A 9,028-nucleotide genomic window follows, 5' to 3' on the forward strand; every position below is an offset into this window, starting at 1 on the left:
CCCCGCCTCTGTCGGGCGGCCGGCGAGCCCCACATCTGTCCTCTTCCCACGGACCCCACTCCCGGTTCAGTGGGGGCTGGATGGGTTCCCGGGCTGCAGTAGGGAGAAAGTGAGCAGTACCCCTGTTCCCACTGGGCATCCCTATGACACGCAGGGAGTGGGGGGGCTGAAGCACCTTTAAAAATAGCCTGCTTTCACCCAAAATCTGCCAAGTTTGGGTCAGCAACTCTGGAGCCCCAGGATGTGGGGACAGGCCCAGCTCAGTGCTGAGGCTCTGCACTACCAGCAGCATCAGAGCATGGGGTGGCATCTCTGTACACCATCACTTCAGTGCACCTGCACCCGAGTCCAGGGTCGCTGCCATTCACTGTCCTGCATCTGGAGCCCGTAAGCAGCTTTTCCTTAGGCAAAGGACATCTTCAAGGCATAGAGCTGATGTCAGAGGTGAGAAGCACGACACATACCCAGTGATAACCCCATGGGGCTGGCTGCTTCTGACCTCTGCCTCCAGTGCCTCCTCCTCCAGCTCATGGCAAGGAGCAGGATTGTGCTCCTCTGTGAGCAGTGGAGACACAGTGCAAGGGATGCCTGTTCCTGCCAGTCCATGCTGGCTCATCCCTCTCATGTGTGGCTCATGTTTCAACAAGCAATGAGGTTATTTTCTGACTGTGACTGCTCTGGCTGGGAGTTGCTCTGGACCCCCTTGGTCCCAGTGATCATTTCAGTCCCGTTTGTCTTGCCAGCAGTTTTGCCATTCTCTTCTAATGTTTTCTTCCTCTGACTCAGCCATACACATGTAGCAAGCATGTTGTCAAACAACCACCAATGCCAGGACACTGGGCAGGAGCTCCTGGCCCCACACCGGCCTCCACATCTCACTTTCCTGTCTGGGGAAACACATTTTGCAAGCAAATGCTCCCTTTTTGTGTCCAAGTCACTGGTGAAAGGAGAGTATAGCCACCAGCATCCTCTTCCAACCCTCCAAGCACAACTGGTTGCCATCCTTGCTCCTGCCCCTCCCTGTGCTGCAGCTTCTTGGTGAATTCTCACACCTCCTTTTCAAGGAGCATCTTCCTACAGTGCACCAGTGCTGCCATGCATCACAGCAGGCAGCAATCAGCTAGCATTGCCAGGTCTAAAAACGGTGTCTTAATAAAACAGATCTGGATAAACAAGACATAACCCACCAATCCCTGTCCACCCTTCAAGCTTATTTTCCATTTACATCTCCTTTCACTACCTTTCTTTCAACAGGCATTGAATGTGTTGCATGTGAGAGAGAGTAATTTAAAGGACTGGCACACTGTGGGCTGGGATTTGATGGGATTATGGCTTCCTCCCTTCCTGTTTCTCCCAGAGACACAATATTTAGGATCTCTGGCTGTGGTGTGACTGTGGGAAGGCTGTGGGAGGAAGGCTTCAGGTGGGACCTGCCTCTTCTGACCTGTGAGTGCATCTCCTCCCAGGAGAACATCAGTTAGTGGGGCCAGCCTCGGAACTGGTGCTTGCTTTCCCCTGCTGCTTGCAGCTTCTGCTCATGGTTGTTAGCCTTGTGCAGGTGTCCAAGACAGAGCTTATAGACCTTGGCAAATCCCTGTGTCCCAGATTCCAGTGCTAGCAGCTGCCAGCTGCAGTGCCATGTTTGCCACCCAGTGTCCCAAGGCAGATGTGTGTTCTCTTCCCCTGGCTGCCAGCTGCCAGGGGGAGCCTGTCGTGCACCAAGCATGTCAGCCAGTCCTCTGCTGTCACCCTGGGACAGATCTGCCCTCCCTGTTCTCCAGAGGCCGTTTGCTTTACAATCTGTGAACATCAGGAAGAAATGAAATAGCAGTGGAGAATTCCCTTCAGCAAAGCTTTGATGGTGAAAAATGTGCTGATGGGTTGTCTGTTTCGTGGAATTCAGGAAAAAAAAAAAAAAGACAAGGAAAAGAAGGAGGAAGGAAAGAGAGAAACCATCTGCTATTTTCAGAAGTCCTTCACCCACACATTCAATCGCTGCTTCCCAGAAAGGCTTTTACTCCTCTCCCCTCCACTGCGGTGCAATCAGATAGTCCCCAAACTGCCCCTGGGTTAATTGGAACCAGAAGCCGCTGTCACTTCCAAGTGTTATGAGCACAGGGACCACAAGGAGCTCAGGTGTTTTAGAAAGGCTGATGTCAGAAGGGGCTGTGATGAAAGGCTTGCTGACAGCCTGCGAGGCGATGCCGCGGGAATGGCTGCAGGCAGGGGCTCAGCCCCTCTGTGGGTACCAGCTCTGCTCCATCAGCCGCACACTGGATGTGACCAGGGCCACCCTGTGCCTCTGGCTAACCCACAACAGACATGGCAAGGCAGGACACCAGCTCAGGGACTTTGCTCTGTCTGTCTTGCGCCCTCACTCCCATGCTGCCATTTTTAGGGCAAAAATAGTTAGATTTTTGTAAAGAAAAAAGACCAGAGTGAAAAAGGCTCTGGAGCCGTTCCTGACAGGGGACAGCCGGTGACAGTGTGTGCTCAGCCTCCCTCCAAAGTGCAAGTGGCTAATCTTGTCTCAATAAAACCAGCATCATGTCAGGGTAATCAGCAGATGTCAACACTTTAATGACACTGGCAGAGACCCAGCAAGGTCCGGGGGTTATCTTGGCTGCATCATATTCCCACGGGAAAGGTAGATAGCAAGCTCCCTCCCTCAGGTACCCACCCGATGGCTGTCAGGCACGGCGGGGCAGGCGCAGCACTGCCGGCGCCTCTGCTGCAGCTCCCACTGGGCTGCTCATGCTCTGCTGCCTGCAGCCAGCCCTCCTGGGCAACCTGCCTGTCTGCACTGGGAGGGGACAGGGTGAGACGGCACGGGATGGGATGGGGCGGGATGGGACGGGATGCCTCGCTCACCAGTGGACAGCGTAAATCTCAGCCTCCCAGGTGGAGCAGCTCTGTAAACCACAGCGGCTTCAGCACCAGGTTTATGCGCTTACTTTTACAGCAGGCAAATTGACAGATTAGGCTGTGTACACAGATTGTGTAAAATGCTGCAGGGTGCTGCCCTGTGCCCCTCGGCGGGTGTCAGCGGGTGCCCAGTCCTCCCTGTGGGAACAAGAGGGAAACAGGGGAGACCTGCCAGCAACGCAGCCCGGGGTGAGCCTGGTGTGCTCCCACATCCCCTGTTCCCTCAGCTTCCAGAGCAGGCCTGGAGGAAAGCGAGGGGAGGGGGGGGGGGCATTGATTTAAGATGTGAGAAGGTCAGAAGTTTTCTCAAGCAGAGTTGCTATCACAACACTGAACACTTCATCCCCCTTTTTATCTGCCCCAGTATTTATTGTCCATGAGCAAATACTTGTGTTTTTATAAATTCCTTTAGAGTGAATCACCCTTCTCCTGTTTAAACCAGCAAAGACCACATCAAACAGTATCACTCCATCTAGAATTAATCATTAATTTGAAGAATTTGACAATATTTTGCCAGCATTATTTCTTCCTCTCCCCAATTAATAAAGGTTAAGCCTCAATACTGGCACTTTTGCAGGACACTTGCTACAGAGTGGTGTCACTGGGAGCTCACAGTCCCTAACCCACTGTGGGCAGCAAGGAGAGAGAGATGCAAGTCTGCACCAGGCTTTCAGGCAGGTGTAAGTGGCCTCACTGCTGCCTACACATAGTGCGGAGAAAGCAGCTGAGCACCCCGGGATGCTCCATGCCACACCTGGGCAGCCTACCTACATAGGGGTTGGTGTCAGAAATCTTTTCACTTGGAAAGTGCAGAAAGGTTGATCTTGTCTATAGGATTGTAGGAGGAGATGAAGACTTCCTTTGCCTGCTCTCACTGCAGCCTCTGTGAGCACAACTTCAGATCATGCCAATAACTGATGTCAGATGAATGCATGTGGCTTCTATTCACTTGAGACAGAACCCACCCTTTAAATACCACATTTTGTACTTTGGTTTTCGTTTAAGTCTCAGGCATGTGTTTTGCTAGGACACTGCATTTCATTTAAAAATTAGTTTTGACAAGACCTTATGGTTCATGAATTCCTGCGCACCAAGTCCTGCAACATGTGTCCCAGTTCTGCTGGTCTCTTCAGAGGCACCAAATTGGGGTGGTTTTGCTTCCTGCTCACAAATAAGCCATGAAACAACCTTGATTTTCCCATGTCTTTGTAACAGGGATTTTCCTGAGACTTTTCTGCCATTCTATTGCAGTCTTTGGATGGTTTGCAATGCAGCTTGCTTGGATGCTCTGCTAGAGAGCATGGCTGGTTGGTAAGTCCTGTGGCATTGGTTCTTGCATTCAAATGGATGGGTAAAATGTATAAACACACAATGGCACATGATGAAGGCAGAAGACAGCCTGCTAAACACAAATAACACACAGGAGAAGGACAGATCAGGTCCTTCACATGGTAAGCTCACCATACTGACACCACTCAGGCAGGCTGAAGGAGCTCTGGGTCCCTGGCATTTCATGAGCACATTTGGCTTTGAATCTGGTACTAAAGGAAGATAAACAGGAGCAGGCTTGGGACCTTTTGGCATAGTTTTCACATTGTAACACTTCACAAGCTGTTCTCCAGGTGCCTACAGAAGACCCTCCTAATCCACAGGTGTCTTCAGCTCTGAGAAAGCAGGGACAAGCTCCTGGGCATGCAGCACAAGCTGTCTCTCCTAGCTCTTTCCTTGGTCTCTCCTGTCTGTGGCATCCAGGGTGTTTATATCAGAGGGGACAGGGAAGCCACCACCATGTACTGCACTCCTCGCTGCAGCTTGTGCTACTCAAGAGTGCGATGAAGATGGTGCTGGGCAAGGCAGAAGAGCTATTTTTTTACCTCTCCAGCAGCAAGATTGCAGAGGCTGGATGACCTGTCATAAAGCCAGGGGCAAGGGTTGCTTCTTGTCTTGGAGCCAGTCACCTGCCCAACACTCCCCAGATTTACACCAGAAGAACCCTCTTTTATTGTGGTGCAGCAGCAGAGAGAGCAGAGCAAAGCGCTCTGTAACAAGGGGCTGGGCCACCACAGCATCCCTGCAGGGAGCATCCCTGCCCACTCTGGCTGCTGGCATTTCTCCACCAGGTTTATCACTGTATCAGCCATGTGAATACACCTTTTTTATGGCATGAGCCTTTCAGTGGACTTTTTGAAAGACAATGATGGGCCTTTGAAGGTTTGGCCGATCCTGTTTCCTGTATGCTCCTGAGCCTTGTATACATTTAAATTTGACTTGTTAACTTTATAAGGTACTTCAGACTTGTATTGTACTGAAATTGGCTGGGATCTCAGTATCTCCCTTATTCCCACGTACTTTATTCTTAGAAATGCTTTGTAGTCATGTTATTGCTGTTGGGAGGTTAGGCTTTAACAGCCTCCAATAAAGATACGGGCCTGCAAAAGGGCACCAGTAGCCCAAGATTATTCAATATCAGCAACTGAAGCACAGGTGCCTTCTGTTTGCAGGGCCTCTTATTCTGGGCAGCAGCAGCAGCCGGCCCCAGCTCCAGCAGCATGCAGCAGGCAGGGCTCCTCACTCCCTGGAGAACAGGACGCAATCCTGCACAGATTCCTGCAGCCTCTCGCAGTGCAAGCAGCAGCCACCGGGCACACGTGGCCAGCAGCAGGCTACAAAACCCCTCTTTGCTGTGTTTATTTGCTGCTGCTTCTGCTTGCATCCTCACACTGGGCCCAGGCCTCACCAGCGCCCAGGCAGCAGCACTAATGCCTCCTTTTCATCACCCATACTCCCAGCTCACCTCTTCAGGTACTCCCCATGCTTTTCACAACCCCACAGCCATCCTGCCATCACTTAGCACTGATGTGAAGCCTCCCAGCCTACTGTAGATGTTCCCCCATTTTTGACTCTATATTCTCTCTTTGCATTTTGTAATATTAAAAACTTACACCTGCATAAACCTAGGTTTGCTGCTCTTCTCTCTGTGTTACTCCTGGGGGATTCCTGCCTTCCCCTGTGTTCCCAGGCAGCCTGGGCACATTTCTGAGGCAGCCAATGACAACACTGCCCTTCATTGCATGGAAGGAAGGACAAGGACCTTGAAATCTCATTTCAGGATATTTCATCATGTGAGAATAAATGTCATTTCATACGACATTCCAGATTACTTATCAAATAATGATCTGCCTCTTAATGTCTAGACTTCTGGAATCTGTGCAAATTAAATGTTGCACTTACAAATGTATTTATTCATTGCAGTTAGCAATTAACACATGATTTAAGCAATTGAGCTGTAAATTATCCCCTTGTTTATAAAACAACAACATCCTCTGAAGGATAATATTTTCTATTAAAACAATTAGTAACACATCAATTCTTTACTAGCTTGCAAGAGATCTCATATTAGCCCATATGAGGATGATTCTCCAGCATGATCTCTGGCACCAGGGCATGCACACAGCTCTGGACCAGCACATGTGCAGCCGTGCACAACCAAAGCAAATGGAAAATGCACAGGAGTTTTCCAAAAATCCCACCCCTTGCTAACACCTGTCAATGGCCAAAGGGCTAATGGAGAGTTTTGGCTCCACATCAGCAAGCAGAAAAAGAAAAATAAGGGAGAAACCACTCCATTCTAGCACACACCCTGCGCTGCTGTCAAAGTGTGCTAATTGAGGATTTCAAATCCCCTCCTCCCACTGACTGCCCTGGGCAGAAAAACAAACAGAAATCCACCGTCCTTGTGTCCCCCTGGCACGCCGCCCCGGATCACCTCACCTGCCGCCAAGGCTGAACTCTGGTGCAATTCAGGTGGCTCCCCAGGACTGCCGCGGGCAGGAGGCAGGGCAGGATCTGGCTCCACGGATCCTCCTGGCCACGCACCTTAGAACCATGCCCTGCTGCCCTACCCACGTGTGTGAAGCCATGTGTCTGCATGAGGTCGCTAATCCAAATAACATGTGATCATTCTGATACTCTTGATATAGCTAAAGGACTAATTTGAGCTCTGTTGTCACCTTGAATAATGAATATTGCTTTTAGGAATACAGGATTCAAATTATGTATACATTTCAATATTAGCAAGATAAGCGAATTCTCTCCATAATGCTGTGAAACTTAAACAAAACTGAAGACACCAGGGAGATCAGGCACCAAGTGCAAATGATTCATTGTACCCTAGATTTATCAGAGTCCATCTACTTACACGTTGAGAAAGATGCTGGCTCTGCAAAGGCTCTGTTCTGCAGCAAGAAAGCACTGCACCATGAAGTATCCTGTGTTTTCTTGAATAAATGGACACAGGAATAATGGAAATGGGAGGGCTGGCAAGCTGTGACCAATCCCATCTGTCAAGGGGAAATGCCTGGTGTCCCAAGGGCTCTGGGACCAGGTCAGACCAGGCAGGCTGAGACCTCTGTCCCCACCTTTGGTGGCACACAGCCCCTGGCCTGCCCGTCCTGCCCACACTGCCTTCAGCAGAGCCTCCCAGCGTGAGGCAGAGCTGCCTGTCACAGCACCTCCAAAAGGTTCCAGATATTTTCTTGCTGCATCATCACGGTTGCCAGGGTTTTGAGGATAACATGAAGTTTACACAACACGCTTCCTGCTGCCAGTTCGTGGCATGAAGAGAAGAGATGGTGGTCAGCTGGTAAATTTAGCAGAAAGCGCAATGGTAGTGATCAGTCCAGGCTGCTTTCTTGGACTGATTAATACCAAGGAGAAGGAACCGTGTTGGAAAATATGATTGATCACTCTGCAGAGGAGCACAGACACTGTGGCCAAGGGCCGGCCCTGTGGGATTCATGAGTCTGCAGTTGGTGAAGGTTGAGTCCCCAGGGAGCCACATGCCAAGGCTCCCACGTGCCCTTGGCTGCAGGCACCAGGAGGGCCAGGGGAAGAGGGCAGAGGGGGCACAGAAAAGGGCTTGTGTGCTGGGAATTTGAGGGCAGGCTGACGCACCCAGCCGCAGGCTCCCTGTGCTGAGGACAGCTGGCGAGACTCCCACCTCGCCACGCTCCCACCCACATCTTCCCACCCCCTGGCTGTGCCGAGCCAGCTGTGCACAGCTGGGCTGCAAACCGCACTGCTGGTCTGATCTGACTTAAAAGCCGTGTTCTGGAAAAGCCTGCGGGGCTTCCTGCAGCCACAGCATGTCAGGGACCACAGACGGCTCAGCACACCAGTGCTGCAGCAACACGGCTGGAGACTGGACTCAGGATGTGGAGCTGATGCTCCACCTTCATCTAGCTCTCAAGAGGGTTCCTTCTGCTCAGTGTTTGGGACAGGGACATCTTCTGTGCCAGTGAGCCCTCATGCCTTCTCCAGCTCCACCACTGCCAAACTCACAGTATTTTCTGCTTCATAGCTTGCAGTCTTTCCATTCCCTGCAAGCACGCAAGCACCACGGCTCCAGCACAGAGACCAGCAGCCTCAGGCAGCAACACAAGTGGGATCTTAATAAATAAATAACTCAGCTCTCACTGCCAACACCTCCCACCACAGAGGAAGAGAACAAGAGCCGAGATGCTCCTTCTCCCCTCTGGAGCATGGCAGTGACTGCGCATTTATTTCTGGTTCTCAGAGGGCTGCAGGCTCAGCTGTCTGTCCCTGTGCCTGGAGCTCCTATATCTTGCCAAGGATACTGGCTGTTGTACTGGAGTGGGACTGCCCTGTCATGGTCAGCGGACTGCAAATCAGTGGTCTGGTGAACTCTGGGCATGTCACATGAAAAGAGCATCTCTAAAAGAAGGATATAAGGCAGCTCGCAGCCTCTGGCTGGTAGTGGCAGTGCCAGATACAGGTCCAAGCCCCACAAGCAATTTAGGGATGTTCCCAGAGCTTGTTCCCAGCTGCAATGCCTGCCAACACCCAGCTTTGGCTGCCAGCAGAGGACCAGGCTGGAGCTGGGGCTCTGGAAAGGCATGCAGGGGAAATCTGGGGCTGCACCATCTCATGCCCATGAGCACATGTGGCTGCTCTAGCCAAATCAGCAACCTCTGAAGTAACGCCATGAGTATCAGGAAGGGAATTCCCATCCACATGGGTGATATTTCACAGCTGCCAAAATGCCCTCCCTGCCGGCTCCCCAGCAGCGTTTCCTTGGTTCAGC

The 9,028-nt window shown here is 51.3% G+C and overlaps 1 long non-coding RNA gene across 2 annotated transcripts in view; it reads right to left on the reverse strand.

The window, feature by feature from the left end:
• LOC108444750 overlaps positions 1-9,012 on the reverse strand; it is a 33,995-nt gene extending 24,983 nt beyond the window's left edge. The window contains exon 1 of one of the 2 annotated variants that reach the window (XR_001859411.1): positions 6,697-9,012. This is a non-coding gene — a long non-coding RNA (uncharacterized LOC108444750). The remainder of the gene's footprint in view (positions 1-6,696) is intronic. The other variant, XR_001859413.1, reaches the window with a different exon arrangement.
• Between the last annotated feature and the right edge of the window lie 16 nt (positions 9,013-9,028).

The sequence above is a fragment of the Corvus brachyrhynchos genome, unplaced genomic scaffold (genome assembly GCF_000691975.1).
Source record: "Corvus brachyrhynchos isolate BGI_N302 unplaced genomic scaffold, ASM69197v1 scaffold221, whole genome shotgun sequence".
NCBI classification, from domain to species: domain Eukaryota; kingdom Metazoa; phylum Chordata; class Aves; order Passeriformes; family Corvidae; genus Corvus; species Corvus brachyrhynchos.